Genomic DNA, 9,784 nt, shown 5'->3' on the forward strand with positions numbered 1-9,784 from the left:
CGATACTACTCATAGATTCATCAAAATAAGCAAACAACACATAGAAAACAGAATCTGTCAAAAACAGAACAGTCTGTAGTAATCTGTATCAAACGTATACTTCTGGAACTCCAAAAATCCTACCAAATTAGGAAGTCCTAAGAAATTCGTGTACCAATCCATAGCAAAAAGAATCAGATCATAAGCACATTTCTGTGAATTAACAAAACTAATTTTCTAGGTGCAAAAGTTTCTGATTTTTAGCAGGATCAACACAACTATCACCGTAAGCTATCCTAAAGGTCTTACTTGGCACTTTCTTGAAACAAAAGATATAAAACATGATTACTACAGTAGCAAAATCATGTGGACACACAAAAACAATAAGGATAAATATTGGGTTGTCTCCCAACAAGCGCTTTTCTTTAATGCCTTTCTAGCTAGGCATGATGACGGCAATGATGCTCACATAAAGGATAAGAATTGAAACATAACGGGAGCATCATGAAGCATATGACTAGCACATTTAAGTCTAACCCACTTCCTATGCATAGGGATTTTGTGAGCAAACAACTTATGGGAACAAGGATCAACTAGCATAGGAAGGTCAAACAAGCATAACTTCAAGATTTTAAGCACATAGAGAGGAAACTTGATATTATTGCAATTCCTACAAGCATATGTTCCTCCCTCATAATAATTTTCAGTAGCATCATGAATGAATTCAACAATATAACCAGCACCTAAAGCATTCTTTTCATGATCTACAAGCATAGAAATTTTACTACTCTCCACATAAGCAAAAAATTTCTCATGAATAGTAGTGGGAGCAAACTCAACAATATAACTATCATGTGATTGAAAATTAAGATCAAGATGACAAGTTTCATGGTCATGATTATTCTTTAAAGCATACGTGTCATCACAATAATCATCATAGATAGGAGGCATGCTTTCATCATAGTAAATTTGCTCATCAAAGCTTGGGGGACAAAAAATATCATCTTCATCAAACATAGCTTCCCCAAGCTTGTGGCTTTGCATATCATTAGCATCATGGATATTCAAGGAATTCGTACTAACAACATTGCAATCATGCTCATCATTCAAAGATTTAGTGCCAAACATTCTATAGATTTCTTCTTCTAGCACTTGATCACAATTTTCCTTTCCATCATACTCACGAAAGATATTAAAAAGATGTAGCGTATGAGACAAACTCAATTCCATTTTTTTGTAGTTTTCTTTTATAAACTAGACTAGTGATAAAACAAGAAACAAAAAGATTCGATTGCAAGATCTAAAGATATACCTTCACTTACCTAGCCACCCCGGCAACGGCGCCAGAAAAGAGCTTAGTTGGCGGGGTGTGAGTGAGTGCCCTTTTACCTTTGCCTCCCCGGCAATGGCACCAGAAAAGAGCTTGATGTCTACAACACAACCTTCTTCTTGTAGACGTTGTTGGGCCTGCAAATGCACAGGTTTGTAGGACAATAGCAAATTTCCCTCAAGTGGATGACCTAAGGTTTATCAATCCATAGGAGGCGTAGGGTGAAGATGGTCTCTCTCAAGCAACCTTGCAACCAAATAACAGAGAGTCTCTTGTGTCGCCAACACACCCAATACAATGGCAAATTGTATAGGTGCACTAGTTCGGCGAAGAGATGGTGATACAAATGCAATATGGATGGTAGATAAAGGTATTTGCAATCTGAAATAATAAAAACAGCAAGGTAACAAGTGATAAAAGTGAGCGTAAACGGTATTGCAATGATAGGAAACAAGGCCTAGGGTTCATACTTTCACTAGTGCAAGTTCTCTCAACAATAATAACATAGATAGAACATATGACAAGCCCTCAACGTGCAACAAAGAGTCACTCCAAAGCCACTAATAGCGGAGAACAAACGTAGAGATTATGGTAGGGTACGAAACCACCTCAAAGTTATTCGTTCGGATCGATCTATAAAAGAGTTCGTACTAGAATAACACCTTAAGATACAAATCAACCAAAACCCTAATGTCACCTAGATACTCCATTGTCACCTCAAGTATCTGTGGGCATGATTATACGATATGCATCACACAATCTCAGATTCATCCAACCAACATAAAAGTACTTCAAAGAGTGCCCCAAGTTTCTACCGGAGAGTCAAGAATGTGTGCCAACCCCTATGCATAGGTTCCCAAGTGTCACGAAACCCGCAAGTTGATCACCAAAACATACATCAAGTGGATCAATAGAATAACCCATTGTCACCACGGTTATCCCACGCAAGACATACATCAAGTGTTCATAAAAGACTCAATCCGATAAGATAACTTCAAAGGGGAAACTCAATTCATCACAAGAGAGTAGAGGGGGAGAAACATCATAAGATCCAACTACAATAGCAAAGCTCGGGATACATGAAGATCGTGCCATAGATGGAACACGAGAGAGAACACGAGAGAGAGAGAGAGAGAGAGAGAGAGAGAGAGAGAGAGAGAGAGATCAAACACATAACTACTTGTACATACCCTCAGCCCCGAGGGTGAACTACTCCCTCCTCGTCATGGATAGCATCGGGATGATGAAGATGGCCTCCGGTGATGGGATCCCCCTCTGGCAGGGTGCCGGAACGGGCTCCCGAGAGGTTTTTGGTGGCTACAGAGGCTTGCGGCGGTGGAACTCCCGATCTATCTTCTGTTCTGGAAGTTTTAGGGTACGTAGGTATATATGGGTGTAGGAGGTACGTCGGTGGACCTCCGGGGTGCTCACGAGGTAGGGGGGCGCGCCCCCCACCCTCGTGAGCAGCCCGGGACTCCCCTGACATGCACTCCAAGCCCATCTGGTTGGTTTCCTTCCAAAATTAACTTCTCCAGTTGATTTCGTTCCGTTTTGACTCCGTCTGATATTCCTTTTCCTCGAAACACTAAAATAGGCATAAAACAACAAATCTGGGCTGGGCCTCCGGTTAATAGGTTAGTTCCAAAAATAATATAGAAGTGGATAATAAAGCCCAATATTGCCTAAAACAGTAGATAAAGTAGCATGGAGCAATCAAAAATTATAGATACGTTGGAGACGTATCAGTGTACCATTGAGAATAATTAACCATAATATTATCTAGGAGCTTAGTAGCCTCTCCTAAAGTGATTTCCATAAAAGTGCCTCCCGCAGCCGAATCTAAAAGATTTCTCGAAGCAAAACTCAATCTGGCATAATTTTTTTGTATAATCATCCATAAATTCAAGCCATGTGTAGGGCAATTGCGTATCATCGGTTTCATCCTCTCCCAAGATTGTGCAACATGCTCATGATCAAGTTGCTTAAAATTCATAATATCGTTCCTAAGGGAGATGATCTTAGCGGGAGGAAAATACTTGGAGATGAAAGCATCTTTACACTTATTCCATGAATCAATACTATTTTTAGGTAAAGATGATAACCAAGTTTTAGCACGATCTCTAAGAGAAAACGGAAATAGCTTCAATTTAACAATATCATTATCCCCATCTTTCTTCTTTTGCATATCGCACAAATCAACAAAATTGTTTAGATGGGATGCGGCATCTTCACTAGGAAGGCCAGAAAATTGATCTTTCATAACAAGATTCAACAAAGCGACATTAATTTCACAAGATTCGGCATTGGTAGTAGGAGCAATCGGAGTGCTAATAAAATCATTGTTGTTGGTATTGGAAAAGTCACACGATTTAGTATTATCTTGAGCCATCGTGACAAAGCAATCAATCCAACACACAAGCACACAAGAAGCAAGCAAAAAGAGGCGAACGAAAGAGGGGCGAAGAAAAGGCCAAGTTTTTCGAAAATCGTTTTAGAAGTGGGGGAGAGGAAAGTGAGAGGCGAATGGCGAATATGTAATGCAAGGGAGAAGAGTTTATGATGGGTACTTGGTATGGCTTGACTTGACGTAGATCTCCCCGGCAACGGCACTAGAAATCCTTCTTGCTACCTCTTGAGCTTGCATTGGTTTTCCCTTGAAGAGGAAAGGGTGATGCAGCAAAGTAGCGTAAGTATTTCCCTTAGTTTTAAGAACCAAGGTATCAATCCAGTAGGAGATAATGCACAAATCACCGAATACCTGCACAAACAATCAACCACTTGCACCCAAAGCAATAAAGGGGTTGCCAATCCCTTCACGGTCACTTGCAAGATTGAGATCTGATAGTGATAGATAAACAGTAAAGTAAATATTTTTAGTATTCTTGGTTTATAGATTGGAAAGTAAAGATTGCAAAATAGTAGATCGGAAACTAGCAAGATGTAAACGAGATTCAATATAATGGAAAAGAGACCCGGGGGCCATAGGTTTCACTAGTGGCTTCTCTCAAGATAGCAAATATTACAATGGATGAACAAATTATTGCCGAGCAATTGATAGAAAAGCGCATAGTTATGACGATATCTAAGGCAATGATCATGAACATAAGCATCACGTCCGTGTCAAGTAGACCGACTCCTGCCTGCATCTACTACTATTACTCCACACATCGACCGCTATCCAGCATGCATCTAGAGTATTACGTTCATAAAGAACAGAGTAACGCATTAAGCAAGATGACATGATGTAGAGGAATTAACTCAAGCAATATGATGAAAACCCCATCTTGTTATCCTCGATGACAACAATACAATACGTGCATTGCTGCCCCTACTGTCACTGGTGAAAGGACACCGCAAGATTGAACCCAAAGCTAAGCACTTCTCTCATTGCAAGAAATATCAATCTAGTAGGCCAAACTAAACCGATAATTCGAAGAGACTTGCAAAGATATCAAATCATGCATATAAGAATTCAGAGAAGAACCAAATAATATTCATAGATAATCTTGATCACAAATCAACAATTCATTGGATCTCGGCAAACACACCGCGAAAGAATATTACATAGAATAGATCTCCAAGAATATCGAGGAGAACATGGTATTGAGAATCAAAGAGAGAGAAGAAGCCGTTTGCTAATAACTATGGACCCGAAGGTCTGTGGTAAACTACTCACGCTTCATCGGAGAGGTAATGGTGTTGATGTAGAAGCCCTCCATGATCGAATCCCCCTCCGGCAGGATGCCGGAAAAGGTCCCTAGATGGGATCTGTAGCAACCACAATCCCAATGGACCGAAGTCTCTGTGCTTAAGTGTCATCCCTGGATCGGTAATGCTGACACACATAGTACTCGAGGAATTATAACAGAGTTCAATCACACACTTATTACATCGAGTCCTCATAAAGAGTATGATTACACAAAAATAATATGGCTGAAGGCCATCTAAACTCCAATGACATAGCTGAGTACAAGACAACGACCTATCGCACCTTATTCATCATCTGAGTAGTTTGCAACATGAGACGTTGCAGCCATGTAGGTCAGCACATTGAATATGTTGGTAGAGTTACACTGTAAAGCAATGAATGCAAGAACTATATCTACATGCAATATTTGGCTGGTGGAGGCTCTAAGTTTATGATTTTGCATAAAGCTAGTTTTTCCCTACAACAAAGTAATAAATTTATGTAACTACTCCCAAGTTGTTCCAATATTTGAGAAGGTTCCCCCAACTCAAAATCCCCATTAAACAAGTATCATCATTAAACCCAATTCAATTAATTAAAGAGTGATGAGATCAACAATAATATCCAATTCTAGATACTCAAGATGTCCATAACCGGGGACACGGTGCTACGTCTTGAGCTTGCGTTGGTTTTCCTTAAAGAGGAAAGGGTGATGCAGCAATAGTAGCGTAAGTATTTTCCTCAGTTTTTGAGAACCAAGGTATCAATCCAGTAGGAGGCTCCTCAAAAGTCCCACGCACCTACACAAACAAACAAAGAACTCGCAACCAACACAATAAAGGGGTTGTCAATCCCTTCACGGCCACTTGCGAAAGTGAGATCTGATAGAGATAGTATGATAAGATAAATATATTTTTGGTATTTTATAATATAGATTGGAAAAGTAAAGATGCAAATAAAAGTATATTGAAAGCTTATATGATAAAAGATAGACCCGGGGGCCATAGGTTTCACTAGTGGCTTCTCTCAAGATAGCATAAGTATTACGGTGGGTGAACAAATTACTGTCGAGCAATCTATTTATATATAAAAATACTTGACGGGTTAACCAGAGAAAAGATAAATAAACTAGAAATTACCACAATAATTAGAACCATCTGACCGTTAATTTAATTGACTAAAATTTTATAGCCATTAGATATGATTTCAAGTCAAATAATTTACCCACCATTGCCATTATAATTATGTATGGAAAAACGTTCTGTTTCTTTGGTGGAGGAAAACGTTTCGTTCCACAACTTTCTTATCTTTTTAGTTTTTTCCCTCCAACTAGTAAGCATGCATGTGCAACGCACGTCTCAAACGTAAATCAGGTGAGATTCACATAATATAAAAAAATAAATGTTTTTAAAAATATAAATCAAATGGATACACAATGTTTGATGTCGCTCAAATTGTATTTTCAAAAGTGAGACACGATAGTGGTTATGTTGCTTCATAGACTAATCGCAGGAAAATATTCTTATTTAAATAAAATCAGCAATTATTTATTAATGCAGTAATATAGGCTTGTAGTGTAGTCTTCTCTTCGAGTGTAGCCAGGAAAAAAAAGTATAAACTGCCTTACGGTGCAATTATATTGTTCAAGATGCTTAATTCTCGAATCTTATTTTATTCTACTAATCTGCGTAGCAAAATATATACTTGACTAATTTGGATCAAATTATATATATTTTATGGTTGTGTGGATTGCCAAAATTATATAACTACCTACTATGGATAATAGGAAATAGAAGATGATATGTGACTACAACGACTTCTATTAAAATAAAGATGATTGACAAGAACTAACTGAAATGTAAAAGGGCTAAAAGAAATCCAATAATTATCATGATAGAAAGTATTTATCCGGTTTTGTATGTGTTTATGCGTTGGCAACCATACTAATTTACAATGTCGTAAGACGCTCTGTGCGTATAGAAACTGAAATGGGTTAGAAAGAAAAATAAAGATGGAAGGAACAATATTCCAGAGTATTTGTCAAGCTTAACCTTATCAAGCTTTTAGGTTAGCTTCTAAATTACAAAAAACATGATGAATCCTTAAATAAGAAAGAGCCAACAATTTGGAACATGCTACAAAACTGGTGAAGATAGAAAGCATTCATCCTCTTTTTCCTTTTCATAAGGAGTAGCTTCAGCATACATTTGTAACAGTGTAATACCTGATCCGGAAAGAGCCATTCATTATTATTATTGGAGGAAAGATGCGCGCAGACAAAGAAAGAGAGGCGGTGCAAATAAGGCCTTAAACAGTATGTCTTCAAGTTTGATGACTGCAGATATGTTGGATCATTTGAAACTGCACAGGTATACAAGAATAAATATATGTGGCAAAATAGCGAAAGGTATATGGTTTCTCTGTCATGAAACAAAATAAATCCGATTGATGTGCATGATGGCGGCAGACGGCTCGCGATTAGCTTCCTAATAGGATGGATGCGTCCGAGGTAAGTTTTTTAATATGATGGATTTGTCTGAGATTAGTTTCCTAATAGGATGGATGCACTATGATTTACTTTCCTAGAATGTGATGCATCCGTGATTATTAGTTTCCTAATTTCCCAGGCATGGAGTTTCATATTTTCCTCCACGGTGGAGTATGGTCAGTCAATGTAAATTGCTAAGTGCACACAGAAAATGAGTTAGGTTAAGTCTAACCATTAGATTGATTTTAGTGGGTCTAATCGTGCGGTGGTATTGGATCTGTGTACACTTTGTGGGGTGTGCTTAAAGAAGTTCTTGTTTGATTGTTTAATAGTAGTATAGAAACAATATGTCTTCAAGTTTGATGACTGCAGATATGTTGGATCATTTGAAACTGCACAAGTATATAAGAATAAATATATGTGGCAAAATAGCGAAAGGTATATGGTTTCTCTGTCATGAAACAAAATAAATCCGATTGATGTGCATAATGGCGGCAGGTGGCTCGCGATTAGCTTCCTAATAGGATGGATGCGTCCGAGATAAGTTTTTTAATATGATGGATTTGTCTGAGATTAGTTTCCTAATAGGATGGATGCACTCTGATTTACTTTCCTAGAATGTGATGCACCTGTGATTATTAGTTTCCTAATTTCCCAGGCGTGGAGTTTCATATTTTCCTCCACAGTGGAGTACGGTTAGTCAATGTAAATTGCTAAGTGCACACAGAAAATGGGTTAGGTTAAGTCTAACCATTAGATTGATTTTAATGGCTCTAATCGTGCGGTGGTATTGGATCTGTGTACACTTTGTGGGGTGTGCTTAAAGAAATTCTTGTTTGATTGTTTAATAGTAGTATAGATATAGATACACGGATGTCCCTAGCGTCCTGGCCTCTTTGCTCCTAAACGCTGCAGCCCTACAACCAAAAAAAAGAAGAAGAAAAAGCTGCAGCCCTACAACCGAAGCTAGCTCAGGACGTGTGCTAATGTCTAGCTTGCTACATGCATGCAATGCATTCATCGGGAAAAAAACACGTTCACGCAAGCCTTTGATATATGTGTGCTTGCATGCCCCGGATATATGTATGGGAATGGATCACATGCATGATGTTTTGTTTTGCATGATAGTACATATATCATCTATCTATCTATCTATCTAACACTCTCATCTATCCATCTATCTAACACTCCCCCGTTCGAAAATAAGTGTCGCTGAGATCAACGACAATTATTTTGGGACAGAGGGAGTATATATTAAGTAATTAATGGGTTAATAGAAAAATAGAATTATTTTAAAAACTCACTCAAAAAATAAAATGTCTAACCATTGATTTATTCAAATAATTTTCATTAATGAATCTCAAACGTCCAGTTTCATTAATCATATGCACCCGCCAGCACATGAACACCAATATGATATCCTAATAATAAGGAAAAAAATTAAAGGAAATCACCCCAAGCACCAAGGGTAAACACAGTACACCCGCATCTTCATGTTATCATAGTGGCCAGGCAGAGGGATGGGGTCGGCGCCGAGATTGACGGAACCTCTCCTCGGGTTGATTATGTGTTGTCAATGTCAATCCATCGGTGCTCTTCCTTGTGATCTTCTCTCTGTTGATGTCATCTTCTTGCACATATACAGGAATCTACCCTTGGTGATAGCTTGACATGACTGGATCATTCGCCTCCACGCGGAGGCACACGCGGCAAGAAGAACCTCGGTTGGCTCCTGCTCTGATCAATGCAGGCGACGATCACCAAACTTGCGGCCTCGGCAAGAAGGCTCATACACACCTTGGAGCATCCTTCAGCAGACCTCATACGCGAGATCCAGCGGAAGAAGGGAGGAGATGTATGACATAATGGAAGGAATACGACACCGGTTCATGACTTGCGGCTGGTGCAAAAGGCTGCTGCTCCAACATCTCTCTATGCAGTCGAATTAAGTTGGTCATGGGACTCTCGGTGGTGCCAACTTCTCGAGGAGTGCAAACAGTGTGGTGGAGACAACTGCGATGAATTCATGTGGGCAATGCGCTCCTCGCGCATGTCACGGAGGTAAGCTTGGACTGTATCGTGGACGATGGGCCACACGCCATCGTTGCATGCAAGCACACTAACGAAGATGATTAGATGAAGTATACACTAGTAGAAAAGGGGCCAATGGTCCAGGCCGGTCCAGCCCATTAGTCCCGGTTCAACCCAGAACCGGGACCAATGGGGGCATTGGACCCGGTTCGTGAGCCCCGGGGCCGGCCGGGCCACGTGGGCCATTGGTCCCGATTCGTCTGGACCT

This window comes from Triticum aestivum, chromosome 5B (assembly GCF_018294505.1).
Source record: "Triticum aestivum cultivar Chinese Spring chromosome 5B, IWGSC CS RefSeq v2.1, whole genome shotgun sequence".
In the NCBI taxonomy this organism is placed as follows: domain Eukaryota; kingdom Viridiplantae; phylum Streptophyta; class Magnoliopsida; order Poales; family Poaceae; genus Triticum; species Triticum aestivum.